Source organism: Moschus berezovskii, chromosome 25 (assembly GCF_049115385.1).
Source record: "Moschus berezovskii isolate FMDL1 chromosome 25, NW_MosBer_1.0, whole genome shotgun sequence".
Taxonomy (NCBI): domain Eukaryota; kingdom Metazoa; phylum Chordata; class Mammalia; order Artiodactyla; family Moschidae; genus Moschus; species Moschus berezovskii.
In genome coordinates this window covers 51,533,083-51,555,072 of record NC_142484.1, presented here as the reverse complement: position 1 = coordinate 51,555,072, position 21,990 = coordinate 51,533,083, and positions in this window count along the sequence as shown.

Sequence of the window (21,990 nt, the reverse complement as noted above, 5' to 3'; positions counted from 1 at the left end):
AGTACAGCTTCTCGTCATGGTGGCTTCTCTTGCTGAGGAGCACAGGCTCAGGAGTTTTGGTGCATGGGCTTAGTTGCCTCACATCATATGGAATCTTCTTAGACCAGGGAGCCAAACTGTGCCCCTTGCATAGAGGGGTGGGTTCTTAACCACTGGATGACTAGGGAAGTTCCAACTGAATTTACTTTTGATGACAGACTCCTATCTAAAGGTTTTCACCTGATCATTTCACTGGTGGCTAAAAGACTTGCAAAAACCTTTTGCTCTTTCAGGGAAAATGAGAACCTAAGTTCAATGACTGATTTAAAAAAGGGAGAGAGGCAAAGTTTCCCCCACCACAACTGGCCCATATTCTTTTCAGGTGCTGAAACAGGCCCTCTCTCTAAATTCTTTTAGACATTTAGGGAGAAGAATAAAGTTTCATCTTGAGTCTTTTGGGCCTTAATTGTTTTTAACTGGAAATAATCTACATGCCAAAGAGATATTTTTGGATGACAAGTTTTGCTCCATTACACTAACAAAGCTGTATTATAAAGACTGGTATGCAAACGCAGGGCTGCTGCTGCTAAGTCACTTCAGTCGTGTCCGACTCTGTGTGACCCCATAGACGGAAGCCCACCAGGCTCCCCCGTCCCTGGGATTCTCCAGGCAAGAACACTGGAGTGGGTTGCCATTTCCTTCTCCAATGTGTGAAAGTGAAAAGTGAAAGTGAAGTCGCTCAGTCGTGTCCGACCCTTAGCGACCCCACGGACTGCAGCCTACCACGCTCCTCCATCCATGGGATTTTCTAGGCAAGAGTACTGGAGTGGCTTGCCATTGCCTTCTCCGAAACGCAGGGCATAGTATATCAATTTATGGCAAGGAAGATAATCAAGGAAGATGGTTTTTTCGCCAGCCTAATTAGGTTTTATCTCCCTGTGGTCAGACTGTCTGAGGTTGCTGCTGCTGTGTGGTTGCTAAACCATGTCTGAGTCTTGTGACTCCATGGACTATGGCCCACCAGGCTCCTCTGTCCATGGGATTTCCCAGGCAAGAATACTGGAGTGGGTTGCCATTTCCTTCTCCAGGGGATCTTCCCAACCCAGAGATCAAACCCATGTTTCCTGCATTGGCAGGCAAATTTTTTACCACTGAGCCACCTGGGAAGCCCTGCTAATATAATTCTATTACCCAGCTCCAAAACATACATATGTTTGGGGGTGGGTTCCCACACACTCAACAATTCCTAGATGCCAACAGGGTGTTCCATAATTCAATCGAGGTCTGACACTGTCAAGAGATGGCATCAGATCCCACAGGTTTTTTGATAACTCGGAAAAATCTCTAATTGTTTCTTTTTTTTTCAACTTATTATTTCTTCATTCTTATAACCTGTCAACAAACCTTTCATGTACCTACTCTATGCTAGCCACGCTAGGTGCTAAGAACATGTATATGGTGCCTACATAAGTACAAGACACGTATTTCGCCCTCAAAAGGACTCATCTAGTAGGGAAGGAGGGGCTGGGGTGAGATTCAGGCAGTGGAAATGAATGTGGCAAGGTTTGGAATTCTGTTTGGGCACAGTTCTAGAAAAGTGAATGAGCATCATATTTGTGTGAAGTCTACAGAGAATTCTGTGAGGCTTGTGAATCTGTATTGGGGAGTAAACGTGCTGCAGGAGAGTATACTGCTTAGTTCTTGATGTCTTTGGAAATCCAAGTCCAAGAAGTGACCATTTTCTGGTGCTGTCTTATCCACTTAGCTTTCCTATCAGTTTAGTTCGGCAGTTCTGCTTTGATCTTAACTTTTCCCTTATGGTTGAAGTCTAAGGAAGGTCTGATTACAATTTGATTATAGTATTTTTCATAGTGTTGAATGATAGAAGATAAAACTATTTAGTGTGGTTTTAGGCACTTAGTAAGGGACTGTCCTAGTGGCTCAGACGGTAAAGAATCTGCCTGCACTTCAAGAGACGCAAGAGACACAGGTTCTATCCCAGAGTTGGGAAGATCCACTGGAGAAGGGAATGGCTACCCACTCCAGTATTCTTGCTTGGAGAATTCTGTGAACAGAGGAACCTGGCTGGCTGTAGTTCATGGAGTTTCAAAGAGTTGGACATGACTGAACAACAATTTTTTTTAAGGATATTTAATTAAAGCTTGCTAAACAAACTATTGTTTGAAAATTAAAAAGCATCAAACCTGTGGACAGAAGAATAAATTAATCTTAAATCAAATAAGTCAACCAAATGTCAATAGTTCAAGGAAATTGCTTTCAGACTCCTTTGGATGTTACATTTAGGCTGTTTACATTAAAGAAGAACAACCCATGTTCCCACTTCATCTTCCTAGACTTCTGTGGCTTGACTTACTAATATGGAAATACATGTTCTTTCATTCAAGAGAAAAAGAATTGATTGGAATAATTTCAAATCTTTAAAAAATATCTCTATTTTCATTTCATGGCGTTTATGCCCTTTGTGCAAAAGCAAAGCCCATGTTTCTATTTTGCATCTAGTTACTAGTTACTGCATTTTTTAAATTTGTGTCTTGGATAACTAAAGTGAAATTAGTATTAATATTTACAATGTCTTCCTCACAGTTATTGATATATTTGTTTGCTTTATTGTTTTTTATTTGTTAAAAACACTTAAGCACAAGACATAAAAGAGATGTAACTTCTTCCTCTGTAACATCAGCAGATATGTTCTTTATTTTCTGCCTTCCTTAACTGTGCTAAGGCTAAGCTATAGATTTTGTCATTATAGAGAAAAATTTAAGACTTTGAAATGGGCAAGAGGTAACTGGATATCCTTGCAATAAAAGGTTGAAAGCCCAGGAACTATTTAATTCCATCATGAGGGACTTTAACTAGGCTATTTTATAACTCTGTGGAGATAGAAGTTAATTTGTCTCAAACTGACAGCAATGAAACAATCCTTATCTATGGGAATGTAAATTAGATGTGCACTGTTGAAATAAAATCAACTATTGCTCTATGCATATGTCGGAGGAGTTTGTAATTTCCTCGGTTCTGTCTCATCACAACAAAAATTTGAAGGGATGGACGGACGGGCCAGTGTTACAGCGCTGTGATACAGCTCAGTTTCATTTAGAAAGCAAAGGAAAATACATCCTCACGGCGCGAGGGTGGGCCAACCCAAAAGACACTAAGAGAAGAGAAGTCCCCAGCCCAGTTTTGGCTCCTCTTTTTAAATGTTTTTTCTCCTCCCCCTGAGCCTGCCCTATGTAAAGTGGGCTAGCCAGGAGGACTGTTTGTTTCACCTGAGGTTCTCACTCCAGTCCTCAGACCTTCCTTTCTTCTATTTTCATGGGCTTTTCCCTTCTTTGTCTTTTAGCCACCGCCATTCTGGACTCCTTTTTCCTATTCTAACTACCTAACACATAGAACAGTTTTTGCAAATTTCTTTCAACACTTCTTTCCTGCATTGTAATTTATGGTGTACAATAAATGTAATACAAATCTTTGTTCATTTTATATCTCTCATCAGTTTTTGAAATTATCCTTTGACATCACATTTAATTTTCACAAAATTTTAGTTAATTAGTAAGTTGTGAAATATAAATGTGAACTTTTGCCATTTTGGTCGACATAGCAAGATGTCACAAAATATTTAGAACATGAAAACAATGAAATGCAGGCTTAAATTTCAAGTAGAAACAAGTTCCTCTCACCCAAACTTCCAATTCAGTTAGCAGTAATTCACCTGGTCATTACCATGACATTGGTTACAACAGTGATTGTTGCTGTATAGTTAGTTATGTCCAACTCTTTGCAACTCCATGGACTATAGCTTGTCCGGCTCCTCTGTCCATGGGATTTCCCAGGCAAGATTATTGGAGTAAGTTGCCATTCCCTTCTCCATACAACAGCGATGGTAACAGCCAAAGCAGACAGCAATTGTCATGGGGAACTAGAAGGTAGTTAGATAGCAAAAGGATCCATTCAGAATGAGACTGGAATTTTGGTGAATAGTTAAGTAAGTAGGACTTTGTGACAACCAAAACTCAAAACCAGCTATAAAGTAAGATTTTTTTACAGAACATTTAACAGCAAATATCAAGATGGCTTTCTAATACAGGAAGATTTATAGAACTTCGAAAAACAAAACTGAAAAAGACCAACTTGGTCCTCATCAGATTTGCAGGCTACATTCTGATAAGCTGATGCTGGCCTGTGACAAGAAGAAATATTTCCAAGAGTAGAAAATGCTGGGCCAGCTGTCAAGCAGCAATGTCCAGTGAAGAAATCTCTCCATAACACAACACTTCCCAGTCTGTGGGCCAGAGAAAGGGAACAGTATTTGTTGAATGAATGAACAAATGAATGAACCAGTGACCATCCTCAGAAGTCAGAGAGTTATGTCATGGGACCTGCAAACCACGGTGTAAAACAAGTGTTGTTTGGAAGGTTGAAGAAATATTTCTCACATATACCTGTGCTTACTAATATCTAAGGTAATTGTGATAACACAATACAGATTTACTTTAAAAGCACCACTAAATTCATTGCAGCTTTTCTCTATTCATATTTTCTTATAGATACACATGAAAAGTATGATGACTGTGATGGAAAATTTTCAGCAATGGCCACAGGACTGGAAAAGGTCAGTTTTCACTGCAATCTCAAAGAAAGGCAATGCCAAAGAATGTTCAAGCTAAAGCACAATTGCTCTCATTTCACAAGTTAACAAGGTAATGCTGAAAATCCTTCAAGCTTGGCTTCAACAGTACGTGAACTGACAAATTCCAGATGTACAAGCTGGATTTAGAAAAGGCAGAGGAACCAGAGATCAAATTGCCAATGTCCATTGGATCTTAGAGAGAGCAAGGGAATTTCAGAAAAATATCTACTTCTGCTTTATTGATTACGCTAAAGCCTTTGACTGTGTGAATCACAACAAAACTGTGGAAAAGTTTTAAAGAGATGGGAATAATTATCTGCCTCTTGAGAAACCTGTATACAGGTCAAGAAGCAACAGTTAGAAATGGACATGGAACAACAGAATGGTTCCAAATTGAGAAATGAGTATGTTAAGGCTGTATATTGCCACCCTGCTTATTTAACTAACATGCAGAGTACATCATGAGAAATCCTGGGCTGGGTGAATCACAGGCTGAAATCAAGATTACTGGGAGAAATATCAATAATCTCAGATATGCAGATGATACCACTCTGATGGCAGAAAGTGAAGAGGAACTTAAGAACTTGATGAGGATGAAAGAGGAGAGTAAAGAAACTGGCTTCGAATTCAGCATTCAGAAAACTAAAATCATGGCATCCAGTCCCATCATTCCATGCAAATAAAAGGGGGAAAAGTAAAAACATTAGCATTTTATTTTCTTGGGCTCTAAAATCACTACAGAAGGTGACTGCAGCCACAAAATTAAAAAGCATTTGCTACTTGGAAGAAAAACTGACAATTCTAGACAGTGAATTAAAAAGCATAGACATCATTTTGCTGACAAAGGTCTGTATAGTCAAAGCTATGATTTTTCTGGTAGTCATGTGTGGATGGGAGAGTTGGACCATAAAGAAGGCTGAGGACCAAAGAACTAATGCTTTCGAATTGTATTGGAGAAGACTCTTGAGAGTTTCTTGGACTGCAAGGAGATCCAACCAGTCCATCCTAAAGGAAATCAACTCTGAATGTTCATTGGAAGGACTGTTGCTGAAGCTGAAGCTCCAATACTTTGGCCACCTGATGCAAAGAGCTGACTCATTTGAAAATACTCTGATGCTGGGAAACATTGATGGCAGGAGGAGAAGAGGGTGACATAGAATGATATGGTTGGATGATATCGCCAACTATGGACATGAATTTGAGGACAGTCAGAGATGGTGAAAGACAGGGAAGTCTGATGTGCTGCAGTCCATGGGGTCTCAAATAGTCAGACATGACTTAGCAGCTCAACAACTCTGATAGGGGGGCCTCTGAAAATTTTTATTGCTTTAACTCTACTCAAGAAACTTCAGTAACATGTAGGAAAAGAATCTGAAGAAGAATAGATACGTTTATGTGTATAACTGAATTACTTTGCTGTACACCTGAAACTAAGACAATATTATAAATCAGCTATACCCCAATATACAATGAAATTTAAAAATAAAATATAAAAGCGGAATGTCTTGATCAAAAACGTCTGAATTATTATCCCCTTCCAATATTCCGAGTCCCACTCTTCCTCCTTTCCTTCTGGGTCTCTGATTATACCAATGTTAGATCTGTTGCTACAGATTCATAGGTCCTTGGAGTTCTGTTCATTTATTTTCTGCCCATTTTCTCTGTTTTCCAGACAGCCATTTTTCTTTCCTGTTTTCATGTTCACTGACTCTTTCCTCTGTCATATTCATTTTGTTATTGAGTCTGTCCAGTGAGGACTCATTTTTTATGTTTATTTATGGAGGGCTTTTTAAAATGTTCGTTATTATATATTTTTTTCCACTCTGAGACTTCCATTTTATTCTCCTCAAATATTTCATTTATTTGCTTCGACTTTCTATTTTATCTTTTGTTTCAAGAATGGTATTAGATGCCCATTTTATAGTGACTGCTTTAAAATCCTTGTCAGTTAATGCCAGCATCTGTGTCATCACAGCATCCATGGATTGTATTTTCTTGTTCATGTAGAGATGATCCTTATTATAAGTGACTTTTTGGTTGTATTCTAGCGTCTGAGTATTACGTTGTGAGATCCTGGACCCTATTCCTCTCTTCTGCAGGCAGTCACCCAGTGAAGGTATAGTGTACAGGCTGACGTGAAAGTGGAAGTTCCACTCCCTTTTGACCACATTGATGCCTCCTGGTAAAACTGGAGCATTTACCAACACTGCCTCGTTGGCAGTGTTAGTTTAGTGAGGGTATAAGTTCTGTTCACCTCTGGGCTTCCATGATGTGCGACAAGGCACAATGGATCAAGAGTGCCAACTATATAAATCGCAGCAAGAGCTTTTTTGATCCACCTCCTAGAGTAATATAAAGAAAAAGAAGCAAACAGGACCTAATTAAACTTAAAAGTTTCTGCACAGCAAAGGAAACCATCAACAAAACAAAAAACAACCCACAGAATGGGAGAAAATATTTGCAAATAGCACAACTGACAGGAATTAATCTCCAAAATATACAAACAGCTCATGCAGATCTATGCCAAGAACCAAAAAAAAAAAAAAAACAATCAAAAAATATGCAGAAGATCTAAATAGTTTTCCAAAGAAGAAATAGAAATGGCCAAGGACATGTGAAAAGATACTCAACATCAGTAATTATTAGAGAAACACAAATCAAAACTGCAATGATGCATCATAACACTGGTCAATTCAGTTCAGTTTAGTCACTCAATTGTGTTCGACTCTTTGCGGCCCCGTGGACCACAGCACATCAGGCCTCTCTGTCCATTACCAACTCCCGGAGTTTACTCAAATTTGTGTCCATTGAGTCGGTAATGCCATCCAACCATCTTATCCTCTGTCATCCCCTTCTCCTCCTGCCTTCAATCTTTCCCAGCATGAGGGTCTTTTCCAAGGAGTCAGTTCTTTGCACCAGGTGACCAAAGTATTAGAGTTTCAGCTTCAGGATAAGTCTTTCCAATGAACATTCAGGACTTATCTCCTTTAGGATGGACTATCTCCTTGCTGTCCAAGGGACCCTCAAGAGTCTTCTCCAACACCACAGTTCAAAAGCATCAATTCTTCACTGCTCAGCTTTCTTTATAGTCCAACTCTCACATTCATACATGACCACTGGAAAAACGATAGCCTTGACTAGACGGACCTTTGTTGGCAAAGAAATGTCTCTGCTTTTTAATATGCTGTCTAGGTTGGTCATAGCTTTTCTTCCAAGGAGCAAGCGTCTTTTAATTTCATGGCTGCAGTCAGCATCTGCAGTGATTTTGGAGTCACCCAAAATAAAGTTTGTTACTGTTTCCATTGTTTCCCCATCTATTTGCCATGAAATGATAGAACCAGATGCCATGAGCTTAGTTTTCTTAATGCTGAGTTTTAAGTCAACTTTTTCACTCTCCTCTTTCACTTTCATCAAGAGGCTCTTTAGTTCTTCTTCACTTTCTGCCATAAGGATGGTGTCATCTGCATATCTGAGGTTATTGATATTTCTCCAAGCAATCCTGATTCCAGCTTGCGCTTCATCCAGCCCAGCAATTCTCATGATGTACTCTACATATAAGTTAAATAAGCAGGGTGACAATATACAGCCTTGATGTACTCCTTTCCCAATCTGGAACGCCTGTTGTTCCATATCCAGTTCTAACTGTTGCTTCTCGATGTGCATACAGATTTCTCAGGAGACAGGTCAGGTGGTCTGGTATTCCCATCTCTTGAAGAATTTTCCAGTTTGTTGTGATCTACACAGTCAAAGGCTTTGGCATAGTCAGTAAAGCAGATATAGATGATTTTCCTGGAACTCTCTCGTTTTTTTCATGGTCCAATGGCTGTTGGCACTTTGATCTCTGGTTCCTCTGACTTTTCTAAATCCAGTTTGCACATCTGGAATTCAGGGTTCATGTACTGTTGAAGCCTGGCTTGGACAATTTGGGGCATTACTTTGCTATTTCAAGTGAAATGAGTTCAATTGTGCGGTAGTCTGAGCATTGTTTGGCATTGCCTTTCTTTGGGATTGGAATGAAAACTGACATTTCCAGTCCTGTGGCCACTGCTGAGTTTTCCAAATTTTCTGGAATGTTGAGTGCAACACTTTCACAGCATCATCTTTTAGGATTTGAAATAGCTCAACTGGAATTCCATCACCTCTGCTAGCTTTGTTCATAGTGATGCTGCCTAAGGCCCACTTGACTTCACATTCCAGGATGTCTGGCTCTAGGTGAGTGATCACATCATCATGATTATCTGGGTCGTGAAGATCTTTTTTGTACAGTTCTTCTGTGTATTCTTGCCATCTCTTCTGCTTCTGTTAGGTCCATACCATTTCTGTCCTTTATCGAGCCCATCTTTGCATGAAATGTTCCCTTGGAATCTCTAATTTTCTTGAAGAGATCTCTAGTCTTTCCCATTCTATTGTTTCCCTCTATTTCTTTGCATTGATCACTGAGGAAGGCTTTCTTATCTCTCTTTGCTATTCTTTGGAACTCTGCATTCAGATGGGTATATCTTTCCTTTTCTCCTTTGCCTTTTGCTTCTCTTCTCTTCATAGCTATTTGTAAGGCCTCCTCAAACAACCATTTTGCCTTTTCACATTTCTTTTTCTTGGGAATGGGCTTGATCAGTGCTTCCTGTACAATGTCACGAACATCTGTCCTTAGTTCTTCAGGCACTCTTTCTATCAGATCTAATCCCTTGTATCTATTTGTTACTTCCTATGTATGATCGAGAGAAGGCGATGGCAAGCCACTCCAGTACTCTTGCCTAGAAAATCCCATGGATGGAGGAGCCTGGTGGGCTGCAGTCCGTGGGGTCGCTAAGGGTCGGACACGACTGAGCGATTTCACTTTCACTTTTCACTTTCACACATTGGAGAAGGAAATGGCAACCCACTCCAGTGTTCTTGCCTGGAGAATCCCAGGGAAGGGGGAGCCTGGTGGGCTTCCGTCTATGGGGTCACACAGAGTTGGACACGACTGAAGTGACTTAGCAGCAGCATGTATAATCGAAAGGGATTTGATTTAGGTCATACCCGAATGGTCTAGTGGTTTTCCCTACTTTCTTCAATTTAAGTCTGAATTTGGCAATAAGGAGTTTATGATCTGAGCCACAGTCAGCTCCCGGTCTTGTTTTTGCTGACTGTATAGAGCTTTCTCTATCTTTGGCTGCTGATTTCAGTAATGGTCAGTGTCAAAAATTTATGAAAAATAAATGCTAGAGAGGGTGTGGAGAAATGGGAACCCTCTTACACTGTTGGTGGGAATGTATGGACAGTAGGGAGGTTCCTTAAAAAACTAAGAACTACCATATGATCCAGCAGTCCCACTCTTGGGCATATATCTGGAGAATACAATAATCCAAAAAGGATATATGCACCTCAGTGTTCATTGTAGCACTATTTACAATAGCCAAGACATGGAAGAAACCTAAATGTCCATTGACAGAGGAAAAGATAAAGAAGATGTGATATATATATATATATATATATAGTGTAATATTAGCCCATATAAAATTATAAAATAACGCCATTTGCAGCAACATAGATGGACCTAGGGATTATCATACTAAATGAAGTAAGTCACACAGAGAAAGACAAATATCATAATATCACCCATATGTGGAATCAAATATTAAAAATATGCAAATGGACTTACTTACAAAGCAGAAGCAGGCTTACAAATATAAAAAACAAGCTTATGCTTACTAAAGGGAAAATATGGAGGGAGGGATAAAAGAAGAGCTTGGGATAAACACTTGTACATTAGTATATATAATATAAATTCTCAGAAAAGGCTTACTGTATAGCCCAGGGAAAGCCATTCAATATTCTATGATAACCTAGATGAGAAAATAATCTAAAATAGAATGAATATATGTACATGTATAACTGAATCACTTTGCTGTATACCTGAAACTAACACAACATTGTTAATCAATTATATTTCAATAAAATAAAGTATGTATTTATTTACAATATTGTAATGGTTTTGCCATACATTGACATGAATCCACCATGGGTGTACATATGTTCCCCATCTTGAACTCCCCTCCCACCTCCCTCCCCATCCCATCCCTCTGGTTCATCCCAGTGCACCAGCCCCGAGCATCCTGTATCATGCGTCGAACCTGGACTGGTGATTCATTTCACATACGATAATATGCATGTTACAATGCCATTTTCCCAAATCATCCCACCCTCACCCTCTCCCACAGAGTCCAAAAGACTGTCCTATACATCTGTGTCTCTTTTGCTGTCTCATATACAGGGTTATTGTTACCATCTTTCTAATTTCCGTATATATGCATTAGTATACTGTACTGGTGTTTTTCTTTCTGGCTTACTTCACTCTGTATAATAGGCTCCAGCTTCATCCACCTCATTAGAACTGATTCAAATGTATTCTTTTTAATGGCTGAGTAATACTCCATTGTGTATATGTACTAAAGCTTTCTTATCCATTCATCTGCAGATGGACATCTAGGTTGCTTCCATGTCTTGGCTATTATCAACAGTGCTGCAGTGAACATTGGAGTACATGTGTCTCTTTCAATTCTGGTTTCCTCGGTGTGTATGCCCAGGAGTGCGATTGCTGGATTGTATGGCAGTTCTATTTCCATTTTTTTAAGGAATCTCCACACTGTTCTCCATAGTGGCTGTACTAGTTTTCATTCCCACCAACAGTGTAAGAGGGTTCCCTTTTCTCCACACCCTCTCCAGCATCTATTGCATGTAGACTTTTGGATAGCAGCCATTCTGACTGGTGTGAAATGGTAAAATAAAATAAAGTATTTAAAAAAAGAGTGCCAACTAGCACCACATCACCTGCCTTGTTCAGCTTCCCCTGAGAGCGTGTTGGGTTGGATCCCACAAGGGATCCTACAAGGCCTGGACTTGCTCAACTTCACAATCAAAGAAAAGAACCCAGAGACAGCAACAGAAACCTCAGTGGTTTAACGGATGGGGGACTTCACACATCTGAAGCAATGTCCTGGAGCTCAAGACTCTTTCATTTGCTGCTGACTCTCCTGCAGTTCTCTTTACGACAATTCCTTTATTCCCTTTGTACCTCTCGACTGTTTTTCAAAGGGGTCTGATGGCGAGGACAGCCCAGTGTGTGCCTGGTCCACCATCATGAAATGAAGCTCTTGTGCTTAACATAAGATCAACACTTGGGAGATCCTCCCTCAATGTCTGTGAAACTGAATTCAGTTAAATCCATAGTGCTGGGATTTCGGCAATTAAAACATGTTTATTGTACAACTTTTCAAGTTTCTTTGTGTTTACATTTGGGTGTCAGATGGTTTGCTTTTATATCTCTAAACTTAAATAATAAATTTATTCTTTAGAAGTTTTCATTTAATTTTTTTTAATTTATTTATTTTAATTGGAGTCTAATTACTTTATATTATTGTATTGGTTTTGCCATACACTGACATGAATCTGCCTCGGGTGTACATATGTTCCCCATCTTGAACCCCCCTCCCAGCTCCCTACCCGTATCATCCCTCTGGGTCATCCCAGTGCACCAGCCCCGAGCATCCTGTATCATGCATCGAACTTGGACTGGCGATTCGTTTCACATATGATAATATACATGTTTCAATGCCATTCTCCCAAATCATCCCACCCTCGTCCTCTCCCACAGAGTCCAAAAGACTGTTCTATACATCTCTGTCTCTTTTGCTTCTTGTATACAGGGTTATCGTTATCATCTTTCTAAATTCCATATATATGCGTTAATATACTGTATTGGTATTTTTCTTTCTGGCTTACTTCACTCTGTATAATAGCCTCCAGTTTCATCCACCTCATTAGAAATGATTCAAATGTATTCTTTTTAATTGCTGAGAAATACTACATTGTGTAAATGTACCATAGCTTTCTTATCCATTCATCTGCAGATGGACATCTAGGGTGCTTCCATGTCCTGGTTATTATAAACAGTGCTGCGATGAACACTGGAGTACATGTGTCTCTTTCAATTCTGGTTTCCTCGGTGTGTATGCCCAGCAGTGTGATTGGTGGGTTGTATGGCAGTTCTATTTCCAGTCTTTTGAGGAATCTCCACACTGCTCTCCATAGTGGTTGTACTAGTTTGCATTCCCACCAACAGTGTAAGAGTTCCCTTTTCTCCACACCCTCTCCAGCATTTATTGCTTGTAATAGAAAGAGAAATTAAGGAAACAATTCCATTCACCGTTGCAACAAAAAGAGTAAAATACTTAGGAATATATCTACCTAAAGAAACAAAAGACCTATATATAGAAAACTATCAAACACTGGTGAAAGAAATCAGAGAGGATACTAATAGATGGAGAAATATACCGTGTTCATGGATTGGAAGAATAAATATTGTGAAAATGAATATATTACCCAAAGTAATTTATAAGTTCAATGCAATCCCTATCAAGCTACCAACAGTGTTTTTCACAGAGCTAGAACAAATAATTTCACAATTTGTATGGAAATACAAAAAATCTCGAATAGCCAAAGCAATCTTGAGAAAGAAGAATGGAACTGGGGGAATCAACCTGCCGGACTTCAGGCTCTACTACAAAGCCATAGTCATCAAGACAGTATGGTACTGGCATAAAGACAGAAATATAGATCAATGGAACAAAATAGAAAGCCCAAAGATAAATCCATGCACCTATGGACACCTTATCTTTGACAAAGGAGGCAAGAATATTCAATGGAGAAAAGACAATCTCTTTACAAGTGGTGCTGGGAAAACTGGTCAACTACTTGTAAAAGAATGAAACTAGAACACTCCCTAACACCATACACAAAAATAAACTCAAAATGGACTAAAGATCTAAATGTAAGACCGGAAACTATAAAACTCCTAGAGGAGAACATAGGCAAAACACTCTCCAACATAAATCACAGCAGGATCCTCCATGACCCACCTCCCAGAATATTGGAAATAAAAGCAAAAATAAACGAATGGGACCTAATTAAAATTAAAAGCTTCTGCACAACAAAGGAAACTATAATCAAGGTGAAAAGACAGCCTTCAGAATGGGACAAAATAATAGTAAATGAAGCAACTGACAAAGGATTAATCTCAAAAATATACAAGCAACTCCTGCAGCTCAATCCAGAAAAATAAACGACCCAATCAAAAAATGGGCCAAAGAACTAGACAGACATTTCTCCAAAGAAGACATACAGATGGCTAACAAACACATGAAAAGATGTTTAACGTCACTCATAATCAGAGAAATGCAAATCAAAACCACAATGTGGTACCATTTCATGCCAGTCAGAATGGCTGCTATCATTTAATTTTTTAAATGAAATTTATTAAAAAAAATTTTCAGAATAATTTTATGACATATGAGTAATACACATTCATCTGCACTACATGTATGTATGATGTCTGTATATGTGTGTCCAGCATACTTTAGTTATATTGAATTAACATTGCAATTCTTATTGCAAAGCCAACTATTCTTTGGAGGTCTTAATCAACAATATAATTTGCACTGTCAATATTAATCTAAATTTATTTATGAAATTTATACCAAAACCTTAATTTTCTAAGTAACCCTCAAATTCAAATTTGGAATTGTTTGGTCTTGCTTTATTAAAACCAAAGAGATTTTAGACATGTTTTCAGGGATCTGATTTTTGATTCAGAATTTCCTTAATAATGAAAACTCTTGAAGACTTCCAGAGTAATTTAATCAATTTCTCTTGCTACAGGCTGAAATCTAAATTTGTGCAGATGTCTCAAGAAAATGCACTCCATCTTTCAGTAAAACATTTCCATGCTTATTACACTCTTGGGAACATCTTCTTTATATCTGACCTGCTCCAATTTGAGCGTGTCTCCTTTCTTATGTCTCTTGACATTTTTAGGAAGAGTGGAACAACCTGGAAGCATTCACATAATCACCTAAAGGAGTTACTGCTTCATTGTCTGACTTTTGAAAAATGCCAAGAGCTATTCCCATTAAAGCTGAATAATGTCATAGGATGATAATTAATTTGACCTTAACTGTTCAGTGTCATTGCCCTCCACATGATGATGAAATATAACGTATCCAGTTGTCCCTTCTTATCCATGAGGGATTGATTCCAGGTCTTCACCAACTCCAATACCTAAATTCTGAGATGCTCAAGGCCCTTACAAAAATGGTCAAAGTGACATTTATGAAGTCACGTGTCCCAAAGTCTTGCTGCGCCCTATGTGAAAAATCTTTCAGTTCAGTTCAGTTCAGTTAAGTCATTCAGTCGTGTTCAACTCTGCGACTCCATGAATCGCAGCACACCAGGCCTCCCTGTCCATCACCAACTCCCGGACATTACCCAAACTCATGTCCATCGAGTCGGTGATGCCATCCAGTCATCTAATCCTCTGTTGTCCCCTTCTCCTCGTGCTCCCAATCCCTCCCAGCATCAGGGTCTCTTCTAATGAGTCAACTCTTCGCCTGAGGTGGCCAAAGTATAAGAGTTTCAGCTTCAGCATCAGTCCTTACAATGAAGACCCAGGACTGATCTCCTTTAGGATGGACTGCTTGGATCTCCTTGCAGTCCAAGGGGCTCTCAAGAGTCTTCTCCAGCACCACAGTTCAAAAGCATCAATATTCGGTGCTCAGCTTTCTTCACAGTCCAATTCTCACATCCATACATGACCACTGGAAAAAACATAGCCTTGACTAGACGGACCTTTGTTGGCAAAGTAATGTTTCTGCTTTATAATATGCTATCGAGGTTGGTGATAACTTTCCTTCCAAGGAGTAAGCATCTTTTATTTCATGGCTGGAATCACCTTCTGCAGTGATTTTGGAGCCCAAAAAATAAAGTCTGACACTGTTTCCCCTTTCCCATGAAGTGATGGGACCAGATGCCATGATCTTAGTTTTCTGAATGTTGAGTTTTAAGCCAATTTTTTCAATCTCCTCTTTCACTTTCATCAGGAGACTTTTTCTGCCATAAGGGTGGTGTCATCTGCATATCTGAGGTTATTGATATTTCTCCCAGCAATCTTGATTCCAGCTTGTGCTTCTTCCAGCCCAGCGTTCCTCATGATGTACTCTGCATAGAAGTTAAATAAGCAGGGTGACAATATACAACCTTGACATACTCCTTTTCCTATTTGGAACCAGTCTGTTGTTCCATGTACAGTTCTAACTGTTGCTTCCTGACCTGCATATAGGTTTCTCAAGAGGCAGGTCAGGTGGTCTGGTATTCCCATCTCTTTCAGAATGTTCCACAGTTTATTGTGATCCGCACAGCCAAAGGCTTTGGCATAGTCAATAAAGCAGAAATAGATGTTTTTCTGGAACTCTCTTGCTTTCTCCATGATCCAGCATTTGTTGGCAATTTGATCTCTGGTGCCTCTGCCTTTTCTAAAACCTGCTTGAACATCTGGAAGTTCACAGTTCATGAATTGTTGAAGCCTGGCTTGGAGAATTTTGAGCATGACTTTACTAGCGTGTGAGATGAGTGCAATTGTGTGGTAGTTTGAGCATTCTTTGGCAATGCCTTTCTTTGGGATTGGAATGAAAACTGACCTTTTCCAGTCCTGTGGCCACTGCTGAGTTTTCCAAATTTGCTGGCATATTGAGTGCAGCACCTTCAAAGCATCATCTTTCAGGATTTGAAATAGCTCAACTGGAATTCTGTCACCTCCACTAGCTTTGTTCGTAGTGATGCTGCCTAAGGCCCACTTGACTTCACATTCCAGGACGTCTGGCTCTAGGTGAGTGATCACACCATCGTGATTATCTGGGTCGTGAAGATCTTTTTTGTATAGTTCTTCTGTGTATTCTTGCCACCTCTTCTTAATATCTTCTGCTTCTGTAGGTCCATACCATTTCTGTCCTTTATGAAGTCCATCTTTGCATGAAATGTTCCCTTGGTATCTCTACTTTTCTTGACGAGATCTCTAGTCTTTCCCATTCTGTTGTTTTCCTCTATTTCTTTGCATTGATTGCTGAGGAAGGCTTTCTTATCTCTCCTTGCTATTCTTTGGAACTCTGCATTCAAATGGGAATATCTTTCCTCTTCTCCTTGGATGGCAAATAAATCTTGGGTGGCAGTTCTCAGCTATCATTGGCAAAGTGGGTGTCAAATGTGGTTGGAATAATTCCTATATTATTTTATTCTCTGCACTGGACTTCCATTAGTGGAGTCTAATAGCGCCACAGAGCAGCAGGTTAGAAATAAAGAGCAAGATGCCAAACCAACGGGTTAAATAGCACTATACTCAAGATACCAAGGGAGGCAAATTCTTGTGGGTGACAAGCTGATGGAAGGGAATATGAGAACTTTCATCTCTTTCTGATAGTGTCATTCTGTGCCCCCACACAGATGATGTTTACACTAAATAATAACAGCTACCGAGCTTGAAAACCACAGGCTGAAAACTGGAACCCTCCAGATCATAACTGAGGTGAACATAAAATGGTCACACAGTGACTTCTCACATTTGTTGTTTTTAAATTTGTAAGCAAATAACTAAGCTAAAAAACCTACTAAAAGGTTTTTAGTGGATACAGACAAGATGATACTAAAATTTATATGGAAAAGTCAAGGAACTATAATAGCTAAAACAATTTTGAAAATGAAGAGTAAAGTAGTAGAAATCAGCCTACCAAACGTCAACACTTATTCTACAGTTACAATGATCAGAACAGAGTGATAACAATGGAGGAATAAACTCATGGATTAGTGGAATAGAATAAAGAACTCAGAAACAGACCCAGAAATATCCCCAAACAAAGGTGCAAATTCAGTGGAGGAAAGATAGCCTTTTCATTATATAATGCTGGAGCAATTGGACATCTACAGAGGAAAATGAATCGTGACCTAAGTGTCATACGTTAAAAATTCTCTCAAAGTGAATCATGAACTTAAATGTAAAAGGTAAAAATGTAAAATTTGTTTTAAACAAAAAAGAAAATCCTTAGGATCTAGATCAAGGCAAAGAGTCCTTAGACTTGAAACCAAAAGTTTGATCTATAAAATCAAAAGTATATTAATGGGACTTTATCAAACTTAAAATCTTTGTTTTGCAAAATACCCTGTGAAAAGAATAAAATGGCAAGCTACATCCTGGGAGAAAATATTTGCAAATCACACAGGGTTAATCTGTGATTGGGTGGGTTTTGCACTCTACTGTAAAAGTTTGATTCATTTCATTGCTAACTGTTATCTCCAGACGTATGCATTCCGACTACATCAAATCACGCTTTTTACTTAACAACATGAAACTTATAACTATTTACTTAGAGTCATGTAATGATTACGTGTTTAATGTAATTGAAATTCTGGAAAATTGATTCTCAAAACAGTAAGTCTAATTACTGACTTTATCTTTTTAATGAAAAAATGATAGGGTGCTATATTCATGAGTTGTCAGTACTTCCATACCATTTTTTACCTGTTTCTCAATTCATCAAATGTTTATTGACACTGTGCTGTGTTCAGAAGGGACTGTTTTGTTTTGTTTTTTGCTGGAAAATGCAATCTTTATCATGGTTGCTCAGTCGCTCTGCCAGTAAACATATAGGTTCAGGAGAAAGGAAACGGGGATTTCTTTCAAATAGCTTGGTTTTTTGTTTATTTTTTCTAGATATACTGCTAATAGCTTTGTGAGTATCATTTTTATTGCCATATGACTGCTTTACAATGCTGTGTTAGTTTCTGCCGTACAACAAAGTGAATCGGCTGCATGCATACGTATATCCCTCCCTCGTGAAGCCCCCTCCCACCCCTCTGGGTCATCACAGAGCACCGAGCCGGGCTCCCTGTGCTCTGTATCAGCTCCCCACGAGCCGTCCATTGGACCCACGGTGCTGTATAGATGCCAGAGCTGCTCTCCCGGTCCATCCTGCCTCCCCTTCTCCCCGTGCCCACACGCTGTTTGCGTCTGTGTCTCTCTTCCTGTCCTTCAGACAGGTTCATCTGCAGAAGGGACTTTTAAATTTCTTTCATGACCGCATTCCTTGTACGATGCATGTTTAGTTCTACCATTATTTGGGGGTTTCCTAGTGGCTCAGGAGGTAAAGAATCTGCCTGCAATGTGAGAGACCTGGGTTCAGTCTTTGCGTCGAGAAGATCCCCTGGAGAAGGGAATGGCTACCCACTCCAGTATTCTTGCCAGGAGAACCCCATGGACAGAGGAGCTAGGATGGCTACAGTCCATGGGTCACAAAGAGTTGGACACAACTGAGCAACTTTGAGAGAGAGAGCGATTATTTTGAAGAGAAAATCACATGCAAATTTCTGAAGTGGACGCACATGAAACACCATCCCATATCCCTCTCCACTGTGAAGTTTCTCCTTTTGCTTTTTTAATCTTAAAATCTGAACAGACTAGATTCCTTCCACCCTTTTTACAACAGCAATTAATCCTCAATCATCTTCTCCCTTCAGATTCCCATGTTGAGGTCTCTTGGTTCAGATCACAGTGGTAATAAGATCATTACCTCAGTTGTTTCCATCTTTCCACCCCTTAATGGTTATCTCCTTTGAGAGTGTGGCTAGAGGGAATACTCCAATACTTTGGCCACCTGATGCGAAGAACTGACTCATTGAAACAGACCTTGATGCTGGGAAAGATTGAGGGCAGGAGGAGAAGGGGATGACAGAGGATGAGATGGTGGGATGGCATCACGGACTCGATGGACATGGGTTTGGGTGGACTCCGGGAGTTGGTGATGGACAGAGAGGCCTGGTGTGCTGCGGTTCGTGGGGTCGCAGAGAGTCAGACAAGACTGAGCAACTGAACTGAACTGAACTGGAGGGAAAATGTGAGAGGGAGCTTTGTGCTAAGTGTGCAGATTGTGTGCTTGTGTGCAGAGGTCAGCGCTCTGACGCTGATCACCAAGATGAAGATGAAGGGGTGTGGCCAGCTCAGTCTGAATGCATTGCTACCAGCTTCTCAAACATCTTTACTGAGATAGCTGTTTTGGGTGTGATATATCAGTGTGTGCGTGTGTTTTCTCAGGGGTCCATACTTTAACTCCATCAAAACCCTTCAGCTCAAAATTTCTTTGCAGTGTTGTGCTTTATGTTTAAAATGTATATGCTTTTTGGATCTTAATAGCCTAATTATGTTTGGTATAAAAATAGCATTTTTTATTAATATCTCCACCTGAGACTTCCTGCGTGATTGCCAATCCCATTCCCTCGTCCCGAGCGCGCAGGACGACTCCTTCCCAGCCCCTCCTGGAACTGGTAACCCAGGCTGTGGGGTGAGGATCCAGGCACTGGGAGGCAGGCAGAAGTTCCATAATGCTCTTCCAGGTCTGGCCACAGAACACCACAAAAGGTCTCTCGTGCTGGCTTTTTTTCTTTCACAGCAACCTTGGAGGTGAACGTAGCGGTGACACAAGATTCAGACAGTTGGCTATCACTGAATCCCCGCATGGAAGAGGCAGCCTCAGTGTATAGCATGTTGTGACCTGGTCAAGAAGGAGAATTTTGTTGTGATACATGACTAGTGAGGTAGGAGACGGATGGGCCCCTGGGCTGGACAGCTGGTGTTTGTCAAGTTGAATAAAATTGAAATTTGTTCTCATCCAGACACTCTAAGGACAAAGCTCATGGCAAAAGCTGAGCTCGGCTGAGGTGAAGCGATAATGTGCCCATTCCGAGGTCAAGGAAAACTTCCCAATCTGCACGTGTGAAGGAAGGTTCCTTGGGGTCAAAAGAGAGGGGATACCAGTCCATAACACACGTGGACACACCCCTACAGGCCTCAGGGCGAGAAGCCGTCTTAGCATAAAGTGGTGCACACATCTTGGGGAGAGTCCTAGGACCAGTCAGGTGGGAGGAAAGAAGCAAGGCCAAAAATAAGCACAGAACTCAAAGAACTGTCCTGTGTGAGTGACTTAAGTCACCTCTGGATGCCCGCACTCCTCATGGGTGTGTATTTCTGCCTTGTTTCAATTTTAAATAAACAAACTGTTTCTCTGTGGACTCATCCACATGTTATGCTGCGTGTCTCTAAAGTATCTAAACTTTGTAGTTGTTTTCACAGACTTTGCCTCCTTGAAACATTGTTTCATGAGTGTTCAGGGCCACTTTGCTTCTAGCCTCTAGCCCTTGGTGGTTTAGTGTCTAGGATTCTTGGTTTCCATCCAGGTTCAGTTCAGTTCAGTTCAGTTCAGTCGCTCATTTGTGTCCGACTCTTTGCGACCCCATGAATCACAGCACGCCAGGCCTCCCTGTCCATCACCAACTCCCGGAGCTCACTCAAACACATGTCCATCGAGTCGGTGATGCCATCCAGCCATCTCATTCTCTGTCGTCCCCGTCTCCTCCCACCCCCAATCCCCACGTTCAATTCCTGTGTAGAGAACTAAAATCTCTCTTCAGGACCGCTCAACTACCATCTCCACAAAATTGCTAAGACAATAGGGGTATTGTTACAGCAGCTGTTATTACTTGTCCTGACATCTTTAGAGCAATTTTTTCCTACCGGCTACACCTATTATGATGTGATTTCAATGAGTTCATGAAATTTGAAAATGGGGCTATATTGAAGGATGATAATGAGATTTAGGATCTAGGCAATTATCTCCTCTTTCTTCTTGCTGTGACAATGTTTCTAGATCTAAGACTAATACAATGTGTGGATACCAGAAATATTTGTTCTTTTACTTTTCTTTGTTCCCAAAGCTCCACGAGCTTTACTGCAGTAATCACTGAGAGAAGATGTCTAGAATACTGCACAAGATTCAAGGGCCTATTCTATACTGCACAGAATACCGTACAAGGGGCTGCTACTTGGGTTCAAATTTTGGCAAATGAATCTTTTTGTCAGGAGGAAAAATTGTTTGCATCACTTGGCAGATTTAAAGGGTTTCTGATCTACTGTCATTCTATCAGTTTATATCAATTTTTATTGAAAAATGGTGACTAATGATGCAATCCGTTTACCCTAATGTGATCAGTTCCATCACTTGTATTTTAAGAATTTCAAAAGATTCCATTATTCCCATATTAACTGTCTTCATCAAGTGCAAATCTCAGGATTTGCACCAGTTTTCAGCTGTGCTATACTGTACATCATGAGGAACGCTGGGCTGGAAGAAGCACAAGCTGGAATCAAGATTGCCAGGAGTAATATCATATATCAATAACCTCAGATATGCAGATGACACCACCCTTATGGCGGAAAGTGAAGAGGAACTCAAAGGCCTATTGATGAAAGTGAAAGAGGAGAGTGAAAAGGTTGGCTTGAAGCTCAACATTCAGAAAACAAAGATCATGGCATCTGGTCCCATCACTTCATGGGAAATAGATGGGGAAACAGTGGAAACAGTGTCAGACTTTATTTTTTTGGGCTCCAAAATCACTTCGGATGCTGATTGCAGCCATGAAATTAAAAGACACTTGCTCCTTGGAAGGAA